The following is a 26,167-nucleotide window of genomic DNA, read 5'->3' as shown; positions in this document are numbered from 1 at the left end:
TGCATACTGTCACATATTCTGATTCAATGGGGAGAAGACTATGGGGGTTTTGTACTTGGTAAAAAAAAAAAAAGAATTCTATGTGTGGATTTATCTATCCTTTACCCATATATACCTCCTCTCATGTCTCAGAAGATTTCCTTCCTCCTTTTGAGGCTAGGTACTCAGCATATCTTCTCTTTCATTTCTCCTGGTATCCTGCCTCTGAATTATTTTCTTGGTTTGTTCTTGCATTTTCATCTCTGGCTGACTCTTTCCTCTAAAAAGACTATTCAAGTTCCCTCATACCTTTCCAAAAATATATTCTCTTAATCTTGCCTCTTTTTCAGGGTATTATTGCCCTTCTTTCTTTTCATTACTAAATTTATTTTAGAAAAGTCTGCATGTGCTGCTTTCATTTTTTCTCTTCTCATTCATGCAATGCACATGAGAAAGAGAGAGAGATATCAAAATATGTTTACTATATACTAGGTAATGTTCTAAATGCTTAAAACATCTGAACTCTTTAATCTTGATATAAATTTAATTTTTAAATATGTTAATTCATTTAGTACCTTTACGTATAATGTGATCTTTACAATGTAAACCCTTTCACATTTACATTTACAACTCACTGGCTCCCATCCCCATCTGTCTTCCAGCATCTCTCTTGAGGTTACCAGTAATGTTTAATAGCCAAATGTATATTTTCTCTCTTGATTCCTCTAACATTTTTGACTACCTTATTACTGTCTGAATTTCTTCCATGATTTCTACAAGCTGTCTGTCAATAGGTTCTTTTCCTCCCTTATTATTCTCTTCTCATCCTCCCTTACTGGCTTTTTCTTTCTCCATTTAGTTGTTAACTGACTGTGATTATAGGGGGAAGTGTTGGATTTTATATATAGTAATAGAATGAAAATTTTTTAAAAATCCATGGAACTAAATGGCACAGGCAGTGAACCCTAATTAAACCGTGGGCTTTAGTAGTACAACTATAAAAATGTACAGTCATCGATTGCAGCAGAAGTTCCACACCACCAAGGTGTTGGTGGTGGGGTGAGGTATGGAAGTTCTGCATTTTATGCTCTATTATTCTGTAAACCCACAACTTCTCTAATCAAGAAAAAAAATGAGTGGACTGAAAAAATTAAAAAAATTAAAAAAAATTAAAAGGGGTTGGTTGGTACCTTTGCTATAATCATTCACCATTTACTGTTTGCCTTTCTCCTCTCTGCCTTTTATGCAGACACATTGCCTTAAACTTTAACAGCTATCATGTGATATTGAGTCACAACATGAAGATGAAGTTGGCATTTTTATTATGATCCAGATGAAAATAAAATCTCTACTCCTTGAGAGCGCAACTGAACTTCTGTATTAATCCTGACATCTTGTTATTTGAAGGGAAGTAAAAGGTTAAATTGCTAATAGTTAGAAGTTCAGCAGAATGAATGTTCTAACTGACACATCAAGCTTCTAACTTTGACCTTGTCAATACCAATCATTTCCATCATTTCAATGGTCACATCTATACAGATCATTCTTGCAGTAGGCTTATTTTTGGGGTGGAATGCAAATGTTTATGCAAGTTGTAAATATGACTAGTGATCGAGAAAGAAAAAAGACCTGAAGACATGTCTCCTTACTATAGGACTAATCACTTGAATGTCTTTTCTTAGGTAAATAGACATAATAATTCATTTGTCACTATGAAAAGAGTGAGACAGTCACCAAGTAATCAGTAAATATTCCTTGATGTGCAAAATTCTGAGTATATGGTTTCAGAATGATTTGTATAATTTGCCTAGGGATCCTCTGGGAAGGAAGGAGGGGAAGAGACTAAGAAGCCTTCTCTCTGAGATTCAAAGTTTAGGAATCTGGTTAGGGAAGACTATCTCTCCCTCCATGGAAAAACAGTTAATCCAAGTGCAAAGAAAGGGATGGAACAAGTAGGCTGGCAGCTGCCCTAAGTTTACAATGAGAAGGAAGAGGGTGGTTCTGGAAATATGAATCTACTAAGTCTCCTTCAGAAAGCACACTTGAGTTTTGGATTGGCCATTGGTTATGTGATCCGATTACAGTGGCCGCTACTTTGAAATTTCTGGCACAAATCCGGCATACAGTTGTAGTGATTAAATTCTGGTGAATTGGGGTCAACCTCACCTAAAGAACTGCTGTGGCTGAACTGCTGTGAAGAACTGCTGTGGGTATTTATACCCCACTCCCCATATCTTTTTGAATGTGATTCTTAGAGATACTGCTTTATCACAAATGCTGCTTCTTTACCAGACACATGATTTTGCACCAGAGATATTTCTTTCCTTTGGTAAAACATATTTGCAAAAGACAGTGATTTTTCTCTGAACCCAGTACTTTTTCAGTATAAGGGAATTCAAAGAGCTGCAAACTCAGGGCATGTGACTTTAGCCAGTTTCAAGCCAAGGCCAGTTCCCTTAACTGAGGAAAAGCTAGTGGGTTGGATGATTCATCCCTCAAAGAATCTCTAACCTGTGCAGAGTATTTCTTAGTTTTTAACAGTGGCAGTTGCAAAATGAGTTCCCCAGCTTGGCATTCAAGTGCCATACCAATTTCTTCTAGAACAAATTACCTCCCAACTCTGTGGTTGAGGCATTCTCTAGCCTCAAGAAGCACTCCTCTTTGTGCCAATATCAGTAAAAAGAAATTGAATAAAATCAAGTTATCATCATGAGTTATTGATTATATAACAAGAATGGAATGATCATATGGTAAGAATGTTTGTGTTTGTATGTGGTATGTTTCATAAATTAAAAAAAAATCAATGACCAAAAAACAAACCAAGTTATCACCATTGACAATGACATATATCATTGAGGTTCTTAAACATCAGGAATGAGGGCAGGTATCTAAAGAAGTATAAATTGGGTTTTTTGCTGGCAAAGAGATGGGGAATGCTAAAAAAAAAAAAAGCCCGCATCTTGTAGTTCTACTAGTGAGATATTTATGTCCTGGGCTATAAAATCAGAAACATCAATTACATTCTTGGTTTTCTATAACTGACATTCACACATATTTTAAACCCTACATTTCCAAAATGGAATTTGTTATCTTTTTGCAAATGTTTACTCTTTCTCCACCAACCCAGGCTCTGTACCTTCAATATCAGTGTTGATTTTACCCATCCCTCCTCTTCATCTTTTCCAAGCACAAGTAATCATAAAGGCTTACTTACTGCCAAGCCCATACTAGACATTAAGCTGAAAAGATGAAAATAGGTTTCTGACCACAAGAAGATTACAACGCTGCTTGGAAATACAGAGACAATTGTAAAGCAAATGTTTCTTTAGGCCAGTACATATAAATAAAAGTGTGAAGCAGTAAGTGGAGTCCCCAAATCTGCCTATGGAAATCAAGGGAGACAGAAGACAGAGCATTTCAAAGGAAATAGTCAAGCACAGTTAAATGTCAGGTGGACAGCTAGATGAGAAGTACATCCAGGAAGAGCAGTGTCAGAGAGCATACCATATTGGAGACATTAAACGTAGTTGAGTATTTCTGAATTATAATGTTTGAAGACAGAAGAAATTTGAAGTAGAAAAAAGACTGGACATGTAGGCAAGGATATGATAAATAATAAATGATATAAATGATAAAGTCACTTGATAAAAGTCATGTGTGCCATGCAAGGGAATGGGAAATCATCAGTGAATATCACACCAAAAGTTAGATCATTAGATAATGTTTGTTAACTTTGTTGAGTGTAGGCTGTTGCAATTCCCCAGGAAATATACACCCTGAGTTAAGATAGTGATAATGGGATGAAGAAAGAAGAATGATAAAGGAGCTATTTCAGAAGTCTTACAAAAACAATAGGATAAAGAATGAAGTCAATAGAGTTTTCTAAGATTAATTTCACTTTTTTTGACTTGCACAAGCAGTGGCTTCAGGATTCACCAAGACAGGTAAACAAAGGAAAATAAAAAACAGATTTGGGGAGAGAGATCATGATATTAGAGTTTCAAGTGCCTGTGTAAGATCTAGGTGGAGATGTCTAGTGTCTCATATGCACCAGGAAAATAGTGGGTTCTCAACAAACATTACAGGAAGTAGTATATTGCTATATTGCTCAGGATTAGACCTGATATGGAATATCTGGGAGTCACAAATGTGTACATACTTACAGGTACTAGAAGCCATAGGAGTGAATGAGACAGACTCCAAAAAGGATGTCAGGCGAGAATGGAAGAAAGGAAAAGATAGCTGTAGACACCTTTGAGAAAACCAGGAGTTAGGACATTGGAGAAATCAAGGAGCCTAGAAAAAAAATAACTGATGAGTCACCAGTAAGATCTCAGTAATATGAACAGAAGAAACTATTAATAAGTCAATTAAGGTGAGGAATGAATGGTAGCCATTGTGAATGAGTAACATAGTCTTCAGGAGATGAGAGGATGAGATGAGATAAAAGTAGAAGCAGATCACAAAAGAAAGTCTGTTAAAGAAAATAAAAGAACAATAGTAAAATTAAAATTCACATTGGAGGCTGTAAGGAGCAAAAGAAATTTATGAGAAAATCAAATATCACATGTGGATTATAATTAGAACATCAAGGGTAGTTTAGAATGTCCACAGAAAGTCAGGAATCTGAAGCTAGACAGGTGAATTCAAATCCTAATTCTGGCACTTCCTAGTTACATAACCTTGGGGAAATTATTATATTTCTCTGACCTCTATTCTTTTATGGGTAAAAAGGAAATAGTCATAGATCCTATGTCTTTGGGTTATCATGAGGATTAATGCCTTAAAGTATGTCAAGTTCATAGAAGAGTGTCCAGCATTAAGTAAGTGCTCAATTAATGCTAGTTATTATGATGATTATTATGTTTCCAGAATGCAGTAAGGAAGATCATAGAGATGAAAGTTTTGAAGTGATAACAGAAAAGGCAAGAGGATGGGCAATCAACAAATAGATAATTTGACATAGAAGCAAAAGATCAAATTTAGATTTGGAAGAAAAATTTCTCAGATGAAAATGTCCATGTAGGTGAAAGGGCAAAACAATAACAATAAAATTTCAAACTAGTTACATGTCAGCAAAAAAGCAAAATAAAACAAAATACCTAAAAATATAATTATTTTCATTCATGATGTAGTCGAAAGGTCATATAATTCAAACTGGTCTAATATATATAAGAAATTGTAGTCAGCTTACATAAGATTAAAGGACTGTATATTAAAGCTAAGAGACTCTTTTCCAATTATTAAATCAGCAAGGGTTAAAAATTTGGTGTACCCCTTCTCAACATTAAAAAGTAAAAATGGTCATTGGGAGAAGGATTGGAGGAGGAGGTATAAGAGTAAATAGGATTTAATAAAAGAGTATGGCTGCTGAATCGCTATATTAATAGTCCTTCTAGACTCCGGTGTTTTGGAGCAGCTAGAAGGAAAAATCTTGACTTGGTGAAATGGTAGTGGATGACGTGCTCTGGAATTTATTCTGTTAACTACTTGTCGACGTGTGCTTTGAAAATTATTGCTTTTTCCTTTCTTTGCTTTGTATATATGTTATATTTTATGATTAAAAAAAGTTTTTAAAACAAAACAAAACAAAACAAAGTTTGGTGTAGTTCATTCAAACTGATAAAAGAACCTTGTCAAATTGGCACTACATACTAAACATGAACAAAGCCGTACTTTATAACCTAACAATTCTAGTTCGAGATATATATACACAGCAATAATATATGTGCACCAAATGATATGTACAATAATTAGCAGCATTGTTTGAAATAAACCAAAGAAGGAATGACCTACTTCTATCAATAGAATGGATGGATAAATGCAGTGTATTCATAGGTGGAATAATAAACAGCAATGAAAATAAACACACTTCTGCTACACTCCTAACATAAGGTTGAGCGAAAAAAAAAAAAAAGCCTAACTCAAAACAGTACATGCTCAAATGCAGTTGAGAGGTCATTCTGGAAGTTATTCTTATGCATTATTTAGATATTCTTTCTTAGTTACTAGTGTATTAGAATAGTTAGAAGGAAACATCTGAAAATGTTGAACTAGTAATCCAGTAGACTGGATTCTCAATGATGATTGCATAACCATATAGCTTTTATTTCACATGTGATTGTGAAACCTAGTGGCTGGATATTCCCTTTATCCAGTGTACAGGCAGATGAGTAATAAAATAAAGACAAAAAATAAGATAAATAATAAGGGGGGATAAGTGGTATGGTATGTTTTGGATGTTCTTTTTATTTTTTATTTTTCTTGGAGTAATGAAAATGTTCTAAAATTGATTGTGTTAATGAATGCACAACTATATGATGATACTGTGAGCCACTGATTTTACTTTGGATGGATTATTTGGTACATGAATATATCACAATAAGGTTACATTAAAAAGAGTTTATGCTCTATTATTCAATAAATTTCTAAAAAGGTAAATGTAACCTTTAGGGAAAGACATCAGGATAGTGGCTCCCCTTACGTGTGGAGAGGCACTGCAGGTAGTACTTGGGCAAGAGCACAGTGGGTCCCTTTGGAATATTATAATATACGATTTCTTGAGCTGGGTCATAATTACATGGGTATAACCTCCTTGTAAAATTATGTCACCTGCATAATTATGATTTGTACATTTTTCTGTCGGTCTATTGTCCTTTAACCAAGAAATGTGCTTAAATTAATTAATCATGAATTTTGTATACTATATGAAATTTAAAACTATGTTGGAGAGCATATGGAGAACAATCAATAAATTTTTACAATTTTTAGAAAGTAAGGTGTATGACTGTATTAGTTTTCTGGCTGCTATATACTGTACAGCAGGTTGGCTTAATAACAGGAATTTATAGGCCCATGGTATCAGAGGCTAGAAGGCTTGTTTCCTCCCAGGATGGGTATCTTCTGACTGGCCAGTGACCTTTGAGGTTTCTTGGCTTTTCTGTCACATAGATTAAGGTCCATTCTTACTCAGTTTGGGTACACCTTAACTAATAATATCTGCCAAGTTTCTATTTACAAAAGGGTTCACACCGCAGGATCAGGGCTTGGGATGTGTACATGCTTTTTAGTGGGAACATAATTCAATCCCCAACAGTTTGTCTTCTGGACTCCCAAAAGCCACATTCTTCCCACATGCAAAATACATTTGTTCCATCACAACATCCTAAAAGCTTTAAATCAGTTCAGTTACAATGCTAAGTACAAAGTTGCATCAAAATAATTTATGGATGTGTTCCCTCCTGGGGCAAAATTCCTCCCTGAAAGACAGGTGAAACCTAGAAAACAAGTTGTCTTCTTCCAATCTACAATGGTGGGGCAGGCATAGTGTAAACATTCCTGTTCCAGAAGGGAGAAATTGGAAAGAAAACAGGGATCACATACCAAACAAAGCTGAAACCCAGCAGGGAAAACTCCTTTAGATTTCAGGATCTGAGATTTATCTCTGGACGGATGTTTTGTCCTCTGGGACTGATTGAGTGGCAGTACTTCCTCTTCCAAGTAAACTTGCACAGTGACCACACTCTGGAACACCAAACAACAAGGTGCAAGAGCCACCCCTCCTAAGATGGCTGCACCCATCTTTGCCATATACACGGATAGACCTGCTGTCTTGGCCCACAAAGATCTTTTCAAGTCCAGACCTTTGCTTCCATGGTTCTGTCCTTGAAGTCATTCTTTCTTCAGTTCATCCCTTCTCTGTTCCTTTCATTCCAGGCTTCAGTGGTTCTCCTTATATAAAATTTTCAAAAGTCTTGTTGGCTTTGCATGCACTTCAAGCAGGTTTAAACCATAAGACAATAGAATTTTCCACAGATCCATCCTGGATAATTGCATTTCCAATCTTGATTCTCCAGAGACTCACTTCTTAGAAGCTCGGGAAGGTCCCTAATAGAGCTACTCTGGCCCTACTCTCATAGCCTCATAGCCTATGGATAGGTTGCAAATTTTTCAAATTATGCATTGCTGGTTTCCTTAACAGTCCAATCCTCAGTTTATCTCTTGTTTCTCTCATTTCACTATAAGTACAGACTTCATAGAGAAACCAGGCTGTAATTTCCATAGTTAGCTAGGAAATCTCCTTAGCTAAAATCCAAATACCTTGCTTACAAGTTCTGCCTTCCAACTGACTTCAGAACACAATTCAATGCCGAGTTGTATGCCACCTTATAAAAAGGATTGCCTTTCTTGCAATTTCCCATGACATGTCTATCATTTAAAGTCTCTTCAAAGAAATATAAGGTTTTTTTCCTATCAAGCACCTCACAATTTTTCCAGCTTCTACCCATTACAATTCTTCCAGGTTCTACTCATTACCCAATTCCAAATATTTGGGTATTTGCAGTAGCAGCACCCCACTTTCTGGTACCCCAAAATTGTTTTAATTGTTTTAGTTTCCTAGCTGCTAAAACAAATATCATACAATGGGTTAGCTTAACCAAAGGAATTTATTGACTCACAAATCAAGTCTGGAAGGCATGTTCCTTCCTAGAGTCAGTATCTTTTGGCTGGCTGGCAGGCAATCTCTGGAATTCCTTGGCTTTTCCTTCATATGGCAATGCATATGATACCATCTTCTCCTTTCTCTTTCAGGTTCCATTGACTTCCAGTTTCTAACTCCTTCCAGATCCAAATTTCTTTGCTTATAAGGACTTCAGCAATTTTGGATTAAGATGTACCCTTAGTATGTGGGGCATGATTAAATCTCCAACAGTGACCTATGAAACTGTAAAGTGCACCTGATGTTTTATCCAGAAATCTCACTCTTATAATTTTTCCTGCATGTATTTTTGTATAAATAAGGAAATAAAAAATAGGAAAGATTATTGCAGTACTGTTTGTAAGAGCAAAATTCTGGAAACAATATAATTTGATCAAACTGGTAAATGAATTATGGATCACCAATACAAAAATATGACTCAACTATTTAAAAAGAATTCAAGGCTAGAGATACATGGATATAGAAAGTTATCCAAACTATATTTTTAAATGAAAACAAAGATAAACATGATCTGATTTCTATATAAAAGAAAGAGATTTGTGTTCAGAAAATATCTGAAATATAGACAAAAAAAATTTTACCAGTGATTTTTTCTGGAAATGAGATTATTGTCATGGAGGTAGACAGGACCACTTTGTTATAAGGACCACATATTATTTTTATAGTTAACAAATACTAATAAAAATGAAGACCTTGCCTGCAAGCTGTAGTCTGACAGAATCAATGAGGACCACCCCACATATTTGCCTCAAGCCTCAATTTCCTGCTTCTTTATTTGCTTCTGCCAGGTTTTGATCTTGGCTTTTAACCATGACCTCAAGTCTACTTTTTGCTCCAATCAACTCTTGGCACCTGCCTTCTTGTCATCCAGTAATTGATTGGTTCCAACCCTTAACTTCATATAGCCCTATCTGGCTAAATTTGACATTTAGCTGCTCTTACCTAATAATTGACCTTTTCTTTATTCCTTAATTGCAGGCTTTCCTACCAGATGTAATTTTACTTTCACTCACTGCTCTTTAGAACTGATAACTGTATGACCTTGGTGTCAGTGTCCATATGCCCAACTTTGAGGCTGATAATATTTAATGATAATTAAACGACTCATTAGTCCTGAGTTCTATGCTGTAAACTTTATACGTTTTTTTAAACTGTTCTAGTATTTAATCTAATCCTGAAAATCCTGCAAAGTAGGTGCTATTATTATTCCAATGGGAAAAACAAATAAGCTGAGTCATGGATTATAGCCTAGAAATAGGTTTTGGAGCTGAGATTTGAATTGAGGTACATTTGATCCAGAATCCATGCTTTTAATCACTACATTATATTGTAAGCCAGACTTTGTCCATCCCTTATTTTATTCTACCTCATATTTGTATTTGTGTTATATGGTTTATTTACTTGTAAATTTCTCAGGGGAACTAATAAGATTTGGTCAAGGAGGTATTCTCCCTACAGTTTGCTTTCTGCTTTTGGGTCCTAGCTTCTTATTTTGTAAGCATGATAAAAAAAATATTAAAAATGCAATATCAGTTTGCTGATGCTATTATGATCAAGTCAAATTTCATATTGTAAGACATCCATAACCAAATCTCATCCCATAATTATCTAGCTTAGTGGGAACTGTAGTGGTCTAAGAGCCAGGGTAAATGAGGGCTAACAGCAAATAAAAGGTAAATGATTCTATGGTAACCCATACCAAGCTATGAAATCTGTTCTATAGCTGCTTGTTGGCATACACTTTGAAAATTATTGCTTTTTCTTTTTTTGTAAATATGCTATATTTCACAATAAAAACCATTTTAAAAAAAGTAAATGATACTTAGATCTTGAAAGGAAGGTTTATATCAGATTGTCAGTTCATCTAGAATTCTGATTTTAAAAGATTACTCACAAGTGTGCCTTTTTAAAGACTCACTCATTCATACACTCTCTTCTGATTAAAAAGTTCATAGTGATCACAGCTTTCCAAATTGGTCAACTCTGGTCATTAACAGGGAGAGCAACAAAAGGATAGAGAGAAAGGAAGAGAGACAGTATATTTAATAAAATAAGAGAATTTCCATTTTCTTGAGTAAATCCAAAAAATGCCTACACGCAATTCTATGCTTATTTAGTGTCTGCTCACTTGTTTCTTTTTTTGCTCCCTGTATTACTAAAAAAATACTTGACCTCAGAAATTATCCTTGCTTATTTTGATCCAGAGAATTTAATCTCGTTTATGGCACTGTCTTTTCCATGGAAGTTAGGCAAATGTCAACCCTGAAATCGGAGTAATAAATTATAATCCATGCATAAGACCTAACCCCCCTTCCAAAAGAAGCAAGAGAATAGGTTTTGCGGCCACATCTATGTGTGTTAAAAGGAGAAACCATTACAAAGTATGAGGCTCAGTATAATGTTTATTCAGTACAATTATAAGGGAAAAAAAATTGATGACTACATTTATATTTTGGGGGAGGAAAATAATTTCTAAGGATCAAAATGCATCTGATAAAGAAAAAGGTTGATACATTTGACTACATTAAAATTAAGAAGACCTGGATTCATCAAAAGGTACCATAAAGACAGTGAAAAGAGAAGACATAAAATACTTAATGTTTAGTAACCAGTATATATAATGAATTTCTACAAATCAATAAGAAACAATATTTCACTAGAAAAATTGGCAAAAGGCATGGAACAGACATTTCATAGAAGAAGCAAACTCATATGGAGTTTTCACAAATATGAAAAGAAGCTCAACTTCATTAACAATCAGAGAAAGGCACATGAGACCACAGTAAGATACAATTTTCCTCAAGCATCTGACTGGCATAAAGTAACAAGCCTGAGAAAACCAAACTTTGGCAAGGACATGGAGCAAAGGAATTTTTATTCTGGGTGAGAACAAATTATTAGACCACTTTCTTGAGTAACTTGGCATTATCTTTCCCCTTATAACTCAATGTTTCTATTCTTAGTCATATATTCTGAGATACAGTTGCTCTTGTGTTCTGTACCCAGGAGTGTTTATAACAATATTTTTCAATAGAAAGATACTGGAAGCAGTTCAAATGTTTACTATCCACAGGATGCAAATATAAATTATGATGTAGTTACCCAACAAAATAGTATATTGCAGTAAAAATTATTTCAGCCTGATGCAATGAAAGAGAATGTTTAATAAGAAAAGCAAATCACCGAAGACCACCTAATAACATAGCATTATACCATGTTATAAAACTCAAAAACAAGCTAAACTAAGCAGTATATTGTTTTGGAAAACATGTATGCATTATACAATTATAAAAAACAAGGGAATGATAAGGAAAAATTTGAACTAGTGCTTCCCTGAAGGAGGAAGTAGAGAAGTGGATTGGAAGATGACATACAGATAGCTTTTTACTGTTATTAACGTTCTATTTCTTAAGTTGGATAATGTTTTATTTTTAGTATCTACTATGTTTTTTACAAGTTACTTTCATAACCTACAAATATGGGACATATATTCTATTATAAGATTATGTAGCATTGTCAAAAGAATAATAATTTAGGTCTGTAAGGACACTATTTAAAGGCAGGGGTAATAAAAGAAAAGGAAAAGCACAATTCTACATGAAAATATGAAAAACTGACTTCATAGTGACAGTGAGGTACTTTGCAGCTCATGAGCCAGCTAGGAACAAAAATAGTTTTTCCTGTTTGCCCATAGATTCAGGCTGTACCATTTCTGAGAATTAATGTTTGTCTTCCTAAGATGGGCATGTATGTCTCCACTTGGCACAGTAAGTCGAGATAAGTGAAGTACTCGCCTTGGGTGCAAAATTTTAGGGGACACTGAACACTCAGTAATTAAGGTAAATAACAGTTTAATTCAACATTTAAAAAAATAAAAATTAATGCAAAAAATTCCATAATGAACAAAATCCTAAATTTTTAATAAATACTGGTGCTGTATTGAGGTATATTGGAATCTGAGGCACAGGAAAGTGTTCACAATTATGTACATGTTTTCATGAGTTTTTTAATACTAATTTTTTCCAGAACATAAAAAAGTAGAAAAAATACTGAGAAATTGAAAATTAGGTGCATTGAAACTTACAACATTAGTTTAAATGTTTTATGATACCAAAATAGAGCTTATTATAATTTTACATTTTATTTTATTTATACCAAAATAGAGTTTGTTATAATTTTGCATTCCATTAAATGGAAGCAAGCATATCTTAATATTTTTCAAAATTTATTTCTTCACTTCTCCTGTTTTCAGTTGAGAGAATTACCATGTTGGATAAGTTCTCTCTATCAGCTGATTAATTTTTAATTAAGCTTGCTCCACAATATGCCACTGTGGCAGACGTTTAAAGCTGTCTTTTCCCTTATAGGTATTTTTATTCAATTACTGACATCTACATTGAGAGGGGTCACTGAAGAGTGATTCCCTTTCCCCAATTCTGCCCCCTCTGATGGTAATTTTCTCAACTGTGGGAGCTCTTCTCACTATTAGGTATTTGTTTAATATGACTAACAGAACAGTTTCAATCTGTTTGCTATTGCACAACCCTATTAGAAGGGAGATAAAATGGGGATATTTAAATAGTAAATGGAATGAAGTTGCAGAATTGGCCATACACAGCAATATCCTGGAAAAACAAAAATAACAATACGTAACTGCATCAGGGTACACTGTCTTTGATGAATGAGATTTAAATTTACTACCTGAGCTCATTAGGTTGGAAGAAATGAAAGCTATTTACAATATTTGGTGTAGGAAAGGGTATAAGAAGTGGAATTGCAAGCATTGGTAAAACATGGTGGTACACCGTAGACAGAAATTTGGTAGTATCTATTAAAAAAAAGAAAGAAAGAAATGCCCTCTGGCTCAGGAGTTCCATTTCTAAATAATTGTCTTCTAAATCAGTGGTTCTCAAAATATGGTCCCCAGCACCAATACCAACAACACCACCTAGGAACTAGTTAAAAATGCAAATTGTCAGATCCTATCCCAAACCTATGTATCAGAAACTCTGGGAGTGGGGTTCAGCAATCTGTGCCTTAACAAGTCTTTCAAGAATTATTTTTTAATTAGAAAAGTCATGGGATTACAGAATAATCATGCATAAAAATCATGATTCCCGTACACCACATCAACCACAGCAACCTGTAATTTGTTACAATTGAAGATTGCACATTTTTACAACTGTGCTATTAATTACAGCCCATGGCTTAGTTTAAGGCTCACCGTTTGTGTACTGTAGTCCCATGGATTTCTTTTTAAAATTTTATTCTGTTAGCATATATGCAACCTAACTTTTCCTCTTTTAATCATATTCAGCTATATATCTTAATGCTGTTAATTTCATTTAAAAAGTTGCACTACTGTCATGACCATCCATTACCAAAACATTTCCAACATTCACAATAGGAGCTCCATACATTTTAAGCCTTAACTTTCTGTTCCCTATTCTACCCCATCCCCGATAAACTACAGTCTCAATTCTGATCTGACTTACATATTTTAAAATGTTGACTCTAGGATTTATTTCCTGGGATGCTTGTTTCTTAGTTTTGTAACGTGCTGGTGATAAGATGGAGATCCTCTTGCGCTCCAGCCCTCTTATCAGGTTTGTCTGCCTGAGCAGACATCGGCAAAAGCAGCATGAGACAGCAAAAGGAGTGTAAAAAACCATAGAGGTAGACAGTTTGGGATAAAGGCCTATGGCTTCTAATAGGGGGGAGAAGCAGGGCTGTCTCCATGGAAGCAGAGGGGACAACCAAACTCCCGTAAACCGGAGAACTAAAAAAAAAGAAAACTACCAAGCAAAAGTCCAGGACAAGAAAGAGGCCCAGAAAGACGAGGGAAACCCCACACCGTGCCTTTGCGGCGGGCAGACAAACCTGTGTCTTTAAATCTCCACGCCCTCTGTCCCAGCTCCTGGGAGAGTGGAAACTATGATGGCTTCTGCCTTTGTCGGATGGGTTGAAACCATAGCTGACCTCATGGCCAGGACCCAGTGATCCTAATATGTTAATCCAAAGTCCAGGTTAGTGGTCGGCCATGCCCACCCCTTGTGTTTTTTGTCACAGTGAGCTAGCCAGTGACTGGACCCTGCAACGGCCTGCTATGAGGTGGGGATGGGTGCTGGTAGCTGTTATGTGCAGAAAGCAATTTACAATTCTTTACCACAATTTATCAGACTCTTCCTCCTGCTTCTCCCTGGATGCTATGCAGTATTCTTCTAGCCTCTGAGGTTTCAAAATAGTTATTTCATACAGTTCCTGCCTGATAGCAGTCGTTTTGGTGGAAGAACTGAATCCTGGAGCTCTCTCCGTACTCCACACTTTCCCTTAGAAAAAAAATCTTCCTTCAGAGAAATTTGGATGCTTTCTAAAGTTTGAGAATTGTTGTCTAAGAGCAGTACTCTCCCGTAGACATAATGCAAACTGGATACATCATTTTAATTTTTCTAGTAACAACATTAAAAAGCAAAAAGAAACAAGTAAATTAATTATAATAATATATTTTATTTAGCCCAGTATATCCCAAATACATCTCAACATGTAATTAAGTATAAAATGCTATTAATGAGACATTTTATTTTTTCATATACTAAGTCTTTGAAATCTGATACCTGTTTCCATTTTTACAGCACATCTCAATTTGGGGCCCAATAGCTATATGTGTCCAGTAGCTTATCATATTGGACTATGCAAGTCTAGAGAAACACTCATATGTGTGCACTAAAAGTTATCTACAAGGGATTCACTAAAAATTATTTGCAGTAATAGAAAATATATAGGACTTTTAATGTCTTCCAATAGTGAAATGTTGAAGTTACTACAGTATTTCCATATTTTGGAATCCTAAAGAGCAGTTAAAATTAATGAGATAGTTCTGTATAAACTGACATTGTATTACCTCCCAAACACGTTAGGTGAGAAAATGAAGTAACAAAACAATAGATAACACCATCTATGCAGTGAGTGTCTTCAAAAATACACAAAACAACATTATATATTTCTAAATGTGCACATAAGTGTACACACACACACAAAGGGCCTGTTGGACTATAAATCAAGTGAATTACGGTGGTTATTTCCATATGTAAGTCAGGAGAGACTTTATCCGTAGTTTTGAAAAATATTTTTATACTGAGAACGGATTTATGTATCATACATTGAGTTCAAAATAGATAAAAATGCTGATAGCTATATTAACATAACTCCTGTTGGCAGAAAGTAATCTAAATAGCATCTAAGTGGTCAGCAAACTTTTCACTAGCATTACCTTCAACCTACCCCTCAATATTCAAGGTGTTTATGATCCAACATGTTTAAGACCAATTAGCAAGATTAGCCTCATTTCATTACCCAGCTATAAGCCCATTTTCACTTCAGTGATATAGGAATATAAATGACTTTCTTACTGCCTCAGAAAAACACAATCAGAATCGAATGCCAGTCTTGAGTAACATCATACGATGCTGAGCTATATGCAAAGTTTGACACTTTTAATAAACCCATTTTTTTTTTCTGTTTTCTCACCTGGAAAATGTGGCTATGATTGTCATATTAACCACAGATTATTAACCACAGAAAATTATTTTAGAATTCCGAGAAGCTACTTTAAATTTCCTTAAAAAAAAAAAGCATAACAGAAACATATTAAAAATATTTATGTAGAATGTATTTTTTGTGTGGAGTTCATTTTTTCCCATTTTTGAGTGAAATATAAGAAGAAAATAGAACATTTGTCAGGATAGTTTGCAATGTCTTACACAGAAATCTTTGTTCTTTGAATACATACAAGTTATTATCTACATGATTCATAATTTTTATGACATGTTACAGAGCAACCTATGCAAAAGGCATGCATTCATTAAATATTTCTTAAGTTATTGAGTTTCAAATTACACAAATGGGAAAAATTCATCTTTCTGAAATTGACATCATGAGGAATAGTTCTCATGGATCTCACTAATTTCTTACATTTTTTAACTTAGGCACATTATCTAAACATCACAGGTTGAGTTTTCTTCTGTATATTTCCCAAAGCAAACTTCAATAGATTATATCAATACAAATATAAGAGTAAAATAAAGCCAAGTGCATCATAAAACAAAACAAGAACAAAATGCCTATATTCATGTGAACTTTCAGAATTACCTATGGGTGATCAAAATTGAAATGTGTATCTTCTAAAAATGTCTTATAATCTCTTAGACTTCATAAAGAAATTCTGGGGATCCCCTGCTTGATCCAAGGATCCCCATCCCTGGACAGCAGAGATTTCTTGACAAACCTAGTTATTCCCAATATCCTTGAAACTCAGAAATTTATTAAGACTCAAAAATAAAGCATAGGGATCAATAATAGGTGATGTCCAATGACAGGTGGATTTTAAGAATAGCATTTGAGAGTGTAATCTTTTGGGAAAGATGAATCTGGAAAACAATTCAAAGATGCTTTCTTCTGAACACACTTCTTTATCCAATATCTGGGCGGGAGGGGTGGGGTTGGGGGGGTGGTGCGGAGGGGACAGGGAGGGCAGAGGGAGACAAAGGAGGAAGTAGTCTAACCAAGAGTGAAAACTGATCTCTAACAACCATTGGGGTGGGATTTATGTTGCCCTAGAGAAGAAAGGGAAGTTGTGGGAAACATAATGGGTGGTAAAACACTGGTTGTATAATGAATGATAAAGAACACTGCTAAGAATATCAATTGCATGGTGGCATCTGTTCTGTCCATCGTTGCATGTCAAGTGCCTGGCATATTGTGGGCATCCAGTAAACGTCAGTTGAAGGATATTTAAGTGAAATCAAGTGAAGTAAACACAGAGTTCTTTCTGAGCTGGCATGCCTTTTACTCATTAGTGAGGATTATGGTCTACCATTTAGACCAATCCAACCATAAATTCTGTTATAATTGGATACAAAATCTGAAGCTGCCTTAGGAGAACAAAAGACAAAATACAGAAGGTATTTTAAAATGAGGGAGTCAGAGAACTGATGAGAGGGCGATGTTGCCTGATACTTAAGCATGCCTTGGATTGTGAAGGTGAATAGTAAAAGCTAGGGTCAATCATTAGAGCGTGTGTGCATCTCCCGCCACACTTAGACGCATCACAGCATTTCATAGCACCTTCACAGTCATCATCTGTTTTTACAGGATTTCTGAGGACAATGTATGGAGAACCTGGATTGTTACCGAGAGGGCCATTTGCCAGGAAGGGGTTTAAATTTGTTTTAACTTAAGTCTTGACCACCACTCTGTTGGCCTGCCCCAGGAAAGGATACAAACCGCATGGATTTATACCCAACCTCCCCCACACTGTGAAAGAAAAAGGAAGTGTAAGCTTTAAAAAAAAAATCTCTATATTACTATAAAGAATGTAATTCCCTTCAAAAATGTTTATAGTCTCTTAATTTTAATCTTTGATCTCATCCTTCTCCTTAAATATGTATTAAAAGTACTATAAGCACTACACAAGTGTACTTAAGGTGTAATTAGAAATTGACTATTAGACCAAGTGTCCAACCTGGTTATTGTAACCCACTTTAAAATATAAGATTTATAGATACATAAGGAATATATATGGAATATTTTTATATATTTAGAATATATATGTATGGGTTACATATATTTATTATATATTTGGAATATATTCAGAATATATATTTGGAGTATACACGTTTGAAATAAATCAGAGGTAAGAAATTGCTTACACAAAAAGGAGAGATGTTTCCATCTGTATTTGTCTATTTTAATAGGACCTTATTACATTGTCTCAAAAAGAATAAATATTTTTGTATGTACCCATATGTTTGAAATCACCAGATGTGTTCAAATGTAGGCTTAGTTGAAATATGATGTAGGAAATCTAAGTTGAGGGTGACTAACAGATGTAGATAAGTTTCATTTACTCATTCATTAATTTTTTAATCCAATTACTTTTGTTTTTATTTTAATATTTTTATTGAGAAATCTTCACACACGTACAGTTCATACATAGTGTACAATCCATGGATCACTATATCATCACATAGTTGTGTCTTCATCACCATGATCATTTTTTATAACATAAAAAGAAAAAACTCACACATACCATACACCTTACCCCCACCATTGACCACTAGTATTCCCAACTACCCAATTTATTTTACCCTTTGTCCCCCTTTTATTTATTTCCAATTCCTTTTTAAAAAAGTATGTTTATTGAAATATCCTCACTCACAGTCCATACATGGTGTACAACCAATGGCTCACAATATCATTGATTAACTGTGTATTTATCACCAAGATCTTTTTTAGAACATTTGCATCACTCTAGAAAAAGAAAGAAAAAGGAAGAAAGAAAAACTCATACGTACCATGCCCCTTACTCCTCCCTGTCATTTACCACCAGTATTTCAATCTACCCAACATTCCTTGATTTTTAACAAATATTTATTCAGTGCCTACTGGTATTCCAGAGTTGACAGCACTGAAGACATGGTAGTATACAGTATGAAACAAACAATCAAATCCTTGGTTTCATGGAGAGAGGGAGATAGACAATAAGAAAGAAAAATTAGCAAAGATCATTCCTAAAGAAAATAATTAAATCAGGAAAGGAAATCCTAAAAATTTCTGTGATTCCAAGAGTCTATGATTCTTTATTCTGATTGTGTAAGCATTTGTCTACATAAATATGTTGTTTCAAAATTTTTTCACAGCATACATCTTGCCTGTTCACACTTCCCACCATCCAAAAGCACTGATCAAACTTTCACCAGTACTAACAGGAATAGTACGCCTGCTTTATAGTGGCTAATCAAGTTATAGATTTTTCATTACAAAGCAAGAAAACATTAGCACTAAGTAATGAATTCCAGGAAGAACTATAAGTTTTCATAATAATCCTATGGTACTTGAAAAAAGAGTAAAAAAGTATAAAAAATATACTTTACTTAAACAATTAAGTAAAATGTATTTGCTGATATGAAATGATTTTCTAAAGGAAAAGGGGATTAACAGTTATTAAAATGTAATTTATAAAATTAACAAAGTATTTACTTCAACTTAAAATCTGATTTCCCTTTTTCTCTATAACTTTTCTTTTCCTTTGATAGGGAAAGAAACTGAATTGGAGGATTAAAAGTTACTTCATCAGTGTCCTTAAATCTGGTAAAATTTAGATAGAATGTTCAACATAGTTCATTGTTCATAACATTTTCTTTCACTTAGCAGTTTGTTTAGGCCTCTCTATTGATCTCTTGTGCAACTATGTTCCAAGGTTGTAGTTTCAGATGGCAGTATTATCTCACATTACCTTTCCCTTTGTACCTGGCATTCAGTAAATAACTTTTAAATGAAATTCCCTTTTTAATGAAAGAAGTGTTTTAATTTGTTAATTCTTCCAGCATGCAAGATACCAGAAATGGGTTGGTTTTTATAAAGGCCAATGACATGGACCACCTTTGTTAGCTGCGAAGGCACATGGCTGGCATCTACTGGTCCTTTAGCTTCTGGCTTCGAACAGCTTCCTCTGGGGAATTCTTTCTGCATCTCCAAATGTCTCTATGTCAGCTCTGAGCGTTTTCCAAAATGGTTCCCTCTTAAAGGACTCCAGTAAATGGATTAAGAACCACCTTGAATGGGCAGAGATACATCTCCATGGAAACCACCTAATCAAAAGGTGCCATCCACAATTAGTGGCTCACAGTCCATGGAAACAATCAAATAGATGCTGCCCAAACAATAGGTCTTCCTCCACAAGGCTGAATTAAGATAGAGAACATGACTTTTCTGGGGCTCATAACAGTCTCAAATCAGCACAAGAAGTAAATGAATCAACAGGTATCTCCTTTTTTCTTCCCATCTCTACCTCTGCCCTTCATATCTACTTCTGTATCTGCTCTGGCAGGCACATTTCTCCCAAGTTCCCCTCTCTCCTTCTTTGCTAATGGAATCTGATATTGTTCAGGGGAGCAATATGCCCAGTGGTTCTCAGTGGGGAGCATTTTAGAAATCTGTGGAGACTGATTTGGATGTCACAACATCAAAACACACTATCGGTACTCCAGTGAGTGGACGCCACAGCTGCTAAATGCCCTGCAGTGAGTGGGCAGTGCCCCTCTTCTCCATGAAGATGGGAACAGAAAGATAGAAACTCGTCTGCCTCCAAACTTCTTATTAAGTGGAAAAGGTGAAACTGTTATTTTTGAAAAATATGGCTTGTCAAGAATTATATCAAGTATAGCTGAACATAATTCTCAAGTGACATACCCTCCAATCATGAAAATGCTATTTAATTTCACCAGAAAAATGCAGTAAATTCTGTATTCCACTTCATTAAAACATACAACAGAAAAGATGATACCCAGTATCTCATCTTGCTCTTGATCTTTCTGGACTTGCACAAAACCTAGGGAAAATGGAGAATAAAATGTGCAAGAAGTGTTTTCTCATTGCCTAATCATCTTCCTTTTCGCAAATTCCAAAGTGACTTGTGGAAAATATGTCCTTTCAGGCAATTCCTAAAGTAAGTGGTTGCAGTGATTCCTTATTTGTATTTAGTCTTTGACATTGGTTAACCCATTATGGTTGTTACTAACGGCTTTGGATTTCCCACTTAGATAAACCACATCTCAAAATCATGTCTTAATTCTACAATAGAAATGCTCATGGATCCATCTGGCATAGATTAACCTCAAACTCCTGGATATAGAGAAACAAATCAAAGTGCTTGAAACCAATGAAGAATCAAAAAGAAGAAAAATAGTATCTTGCCAACAGGATTGTAAGACATTTAATATTCAGACAGTTCAAAATTATCTAATTACATGTAACTTTCCAAAGTGAATGCTTATCTCCAAAGAAACTAGAATCAACATACAATTAGCTTGTGAGTACATTTTTGCATATATATTCATGTTAATGAAAGTAACTGAACTGCAAAATGTGTCCTGGAAACTTTATAAATGTAAATATTTGAAGGCCTCTAAGAAATGATCTGATATGATTTCCACACTAAATGAAAGTTCTGCTATTGCTTTCTAAATAAAATGGAGGGAAAGAGAAAAAAAAGTTGAATAGTGAGCTAATATGTAGCTAGCTTGAGTATTAGAAAGGATTCATTTGCTCTATTTTAGATAAAGGATGGTTTGACTATATTTTGGGGACAAAGGGAAGTTGGCAAGGTAAGAGGCAAGACAAGATATGAGTTGGGAAAAGCAAATATGTACACAACACAGTATAATGCTTTAAGCCTGGTTTTCTGTGATGATTTTCTTGGAAGAAAGAGCCCACTATATTTTGAGGTTGTTATCGTTGTGATTATGCATCTGGATCCAGTTTTATGATGTCGTGTGTGAGGCTAGGTTGCCACACTGTGGTCACTGTCGATAAGACTTGTATATTACCTGCATTTCTACCTTGTATTTCTAGACATTAATCACAACAGCCTTCATGAGCTTTTTATTTTGTTCTCAACATGATTCTTATTTTGAGTAATATGTAACATTAAAAGAAAATACACAAAAGTATATTTAGGTTGGGGGAATAAAATTAGAATTAAAAAATGATTACAAGACCAATATATATAATGTTAAAATATAATTGAAAACTCTTTAATAACAACTGAGGCTAGCTTGGAAATCATTCTGATTTTTAATTTATGTTATTTTTATGTGAACAAATGTAACATTTTTACGCAATTTTACTGAGCTATATTCATATACTATATAATCATCTGTAGTGTACAATTAGTGGTTCACAGCATCATCATATAGTTTTGCATTCATCACCACAATAAATTCTTAAACATTTTTATTACTCAGAAAATATATATATAAGAATAAAATAAAAATACCAAAACATCCCATGCCACTTATCCCCCCCATTATTTATTTATTTGTCCTTATTTTTTACTCATCTGTATACTGGATAAAGGGAGTGTCAGTCAAAAGGTTTTCCCAATCACACAGCCACACTGTAAAAGCTATACGGTTATATAATTATCTTCAAGAATCAAGGCTACTATGTGCATAGGTCATTCAGTGGTAGAATACTCACCTGCCATGCAGAAGACCCAGTTTCGATTTCCAGCCCATGCACCCCCCCGAAAAAAAAGAAGAAGAAAAATCAAGCTTACTGGAATACAGTTCACAGTTTCATGTATTTCCTTCTAGCTATTCGAATTCACTAAAAACGAAACCGGGACATCTATACAAGGCATAAGAATAACCTCCAGAATGACCTCTTCACTCTATTTGAACTCTCGCAGCCACTGAAACTTTACTTTGTCTCATTTCTTTCCTTCCCCTTTTGGTTGAGTAGTCTTTCTCAATCCCATGCTGCCAAGTCCAGACTCATCCCAGGAGTCCTGTCCCACATTGCCAAGGGCATTTACACTGCTGGGAGTCATGTCCCACGTAAGGGGAAAGGCGGTGAGTTTACTTGCTGAGTTGGCTTAGAGAGAGAGGCCATATCTGAGCAACAAAAGAGGTTTTTGGGGGGACACCCAGGCATAATCATAAGTAGGCTTAGCTTTTCCTTTGCAGGAATAAGTTTCATAAGGAAAGTTCAAATGATACAGTACGATAGTTATTAACATTCTTATTCCAAGCACTATTTTCTACCTTATTCATCCTGATAGCACAACATACTGTAATAGCTGCAATCCTAATTATGGTAGAGTCTTTCATTCAAGTATACTCCACCAATTGCCCATATTGACTGATCCTTTTTAACCTTTCTTTGTACTTGATACCAGCAGCTTATTCATTATCTTAGTCCTGCAGGTCTATGAGACTATGTATTAATTGTTTGTATTATATAGTTCAGCAGTAAAATATTGAATGTTATACTTCTTTATACTACTCTACTTTGTTTTCTTTTTGTTTTGTTTCTTTGAGCATTACTTTCTCATGAAAGTTGTCTGTTCCTTGAGAGCAATAAACCATGCAACATATTTCTTTTATATCTTCCACATAATAGATAGTCAATAAATGCATACTTCATTTAAAATTAGCACACTGAAAAGGAACATCTCTCTAAAATGCTATGGCAAAATAAAAAATAACTGTTTCATCGATTATTTAAGATTCTAAAAACTTATTTTTATTGATCAACATTCTAGTTCGCTAGCTGCTGGAATGCAATATACCAAAAACAAAATGGCTTTTAAAAAGGGGAATTTAATAAGTTGCTAGTTTACAGTACTAAGGTTGAGAAAATGTCCCAGTTAAAACAAGTCTATCGAAAAGTCCAATTTAAGGCATCCAGGGAAAGATACCTTGGTGCAAGAAACCTGATGACGTTCAGCGTTTCTCTCTCAGCTGGAAGGGTACGTGGTGAACATGGTGGCATCTGCTGGTTTTCTCTTGGCTCCCGGTTTCATGAAGCTCCTCGGGCAGCATTTTCCTTTTTCATCTCCAAAGTTCTCTGGCTGTTGGACTCTCTGCTTCCTGGTGCTGTAGTATTCTCTGCTCTCTCTGAATCTCCTTCATTCTCCAACATGTTTCCTCTTTTATAGGACTCCAGAAACTTCTCAAGACCCACCCAAATGGGTGGACACGTGTCGTCATCTAATCCAGTTTAACAACTACTCTTGATTAAATCACTTCATCTACAGAGATGATCTGATTACTGTTTCAAACATACAGTATTGAATAGGGATTATTCTACCTTTATGAAATGGGATTTTGATTAAAACATGGCTTTTCTAGGGGATATATGTCCTTTCAAACCAGCACAACCAAAGTGACAGATATAACCATGTCCTCTAATTAATTCATTTAACTACTAAAAATATTATTCAAAATAAGCCAGATCTCTACCTAAAATTTCAGTGCTATGTGACTAAAGTAATAGAAGACTCATGAGAAGGGACAGAAGTATTAATCTGTACTGATTATTAATTGCATTAGTAATTGGAATCATTGGCATCTCAACTGATAGAGGAATCGATAGATTTAAAAGATGTAATGAAGTCATGGTTTAATAGATTTTCTACTAAGTAGACTGCCTCTGGAAAGTTGTTATTTTGGAATTAAGGTTGATATATTAACTTAACTCTATCACCTCTTGTTCTCTCTTTCCTCTAGGAAAAAGGAAAGCAAAAAAATTCACTGAAGATACACCACCCAGTTGCTAGCCTGTCCATTAATCACAACTTTACCATGCATGGACTTACCACTCTCTCGATTTTGTACTTCTTGCTGGGCTGGGCTCAAAGCCACAAGGGTAGCTGAAAGAAAGAAAAGAAAGCATCTTTAAGTCAGAGTAGTTATCTTCTCTCTGATGGAGAACTGTGGGGATCCTCACTTATATAGCTTATAGAAAGCAACAGTGGCAATGCTGCCATACAGGAAGTGCCTCCAAGGTCCTTGATCTGATGGGGCTGCTTCAATCAGAATATTTCCTCTATTTGATTTATCACTGGTCTCATTGTGTTCTATATTATTAAAATTGTCGAATGGAAATGTGACTTTGTCTGTCTCCCTTAGCTTTCATAAGAATGACAAATAATAACAGATTAAAACAATATTGGTATAATTGCTTGATGACACAGAAACTACTTTGTGGGAGGATGCAAGGTGAACTTTCCCGTTTGTAAATTAGAGGCAAAGGTATCACTAAGTTGTGCTGGAGCAAGAGTCTATAATGTGGCGTCCTATATTAATTTACTATTTCTAATTTAGCATCTAATTTAGTTCATAAATAATTAATTGAAAGTGAAGAAAAGATTTATGACATTAGATCCCCTTAGCAAAAACTTTGGAAGTTGGGAATTGGAAGTTGTAATGAGAATCCAGAGGCTCATTTGGTGTTGGGATGGTACCTTTCACAGCACCTTGCAAGGGAAATTCAGACAAACTGGCCGCCTTGAAGGAAATTAAGGAGATAAAAGAAAAAAAAGTTAGCACTTTTGCACAGACATGAAAAGTCCAATGCAATGATTTCTGTGAACTTGAAACTTGGCTCCTCCATTTACTATCTCTTTGACCTTAAGCATTAAAACAGAGAGAGCTGAACTAAATGGTGTCTGAAGACTTATGCTTATTTTATAGCTAGGAATCTGAAAATTATTTCTAAGGGTGGGAACTGCTGTTTTATTCATATTCTATGAAAGATTACAAACAAACAAAAATTAAGACTATTTTTAGGCATTAGAAAATGCTTGATTGGGAGAGCAACCCCCCCAAAAAAACTTTCCCTTGACTCTAAGCAGAATATAGGGGTTAAGAGTATGTTCTGAAGTCAGATATGATTTTAAAATCTGTCTTCTTCACTTATTAATGACTTTCCCCCTCATTATACATTGGGTAACTCCCAGATTGCTTTCCTTCTGTATCTATTCATAACAATTTGAAATAGTTTTTAGCATAGATAAGTTTGGGAGTCTCTTGCCCTGAGTGCTTCTTTGAATCCAAAGGCTTATAACTTTTATTCTATGCCTTCATTTTAAAATGGTAAATCTCTACCACAGCCAGTCAGGAATTGGTATTTGTACAGAAATAATAAGTGGCTGATACATATTCCTGGACATTGAACTAAGTCTCATATGGGCCCCAAAACACAAGAAGAAGTAGATAGAGGCAGAGTATTATCGTTTTTTTAAATTGTAATGCTATTAATTACTAGTGAATGATAGCCTGATTCTCAATGACTTATAATGCCTCCTCATAAAAAAATTTTCCATCACAGGATTTAGAAAAGACT

At 34.9% G+C, this 26,167-nt stretch overlaps 1 long non-coding RNA gene across 3 annotated transcripts in view; it reads right to left on the bottom strand.

Moving 5' to 3' along the window:
• Positions 1–26,167, bottom strand: part of LOC143691510 (uncharacterized) — a 93,097-nt gene that overhangs the window by 12,492 nt on the left and 54,438 nt on the right. For all 3 annotated transcript variants that reach the window (XR_013179545.1, XR_013179546.1, XR_013179547.1), the window contains exon 3: positions 24,639–24,692. This is a non-coding gene — a long non-coding RNA (uncharacterized LOC143691510). The remainder of the gene's footprint in view (positions 1–24,638; positions 24,693–26,167) is intronic.

Source organism: Tamandua tetradactyla, chromosome 7, assembly GCF_023851605.1.
Source record: "Tamandua tetradactyla isolate mTamTet1 chromosome 7, mTamTet1.pri, whole genome shotgun sequence".
Lineage (NCBI taxonomy): Eukaryota > Metazoa > Chordata > Mammalia > Pilosa > Myrmecophagidae > Tamandua > Tamandua tetradactyla.
The sequence above is the reverse complement of the archived record's forward strand: the minus strand, read 5'-3'. Positions and strand labels throughout refer to the sequence as shown.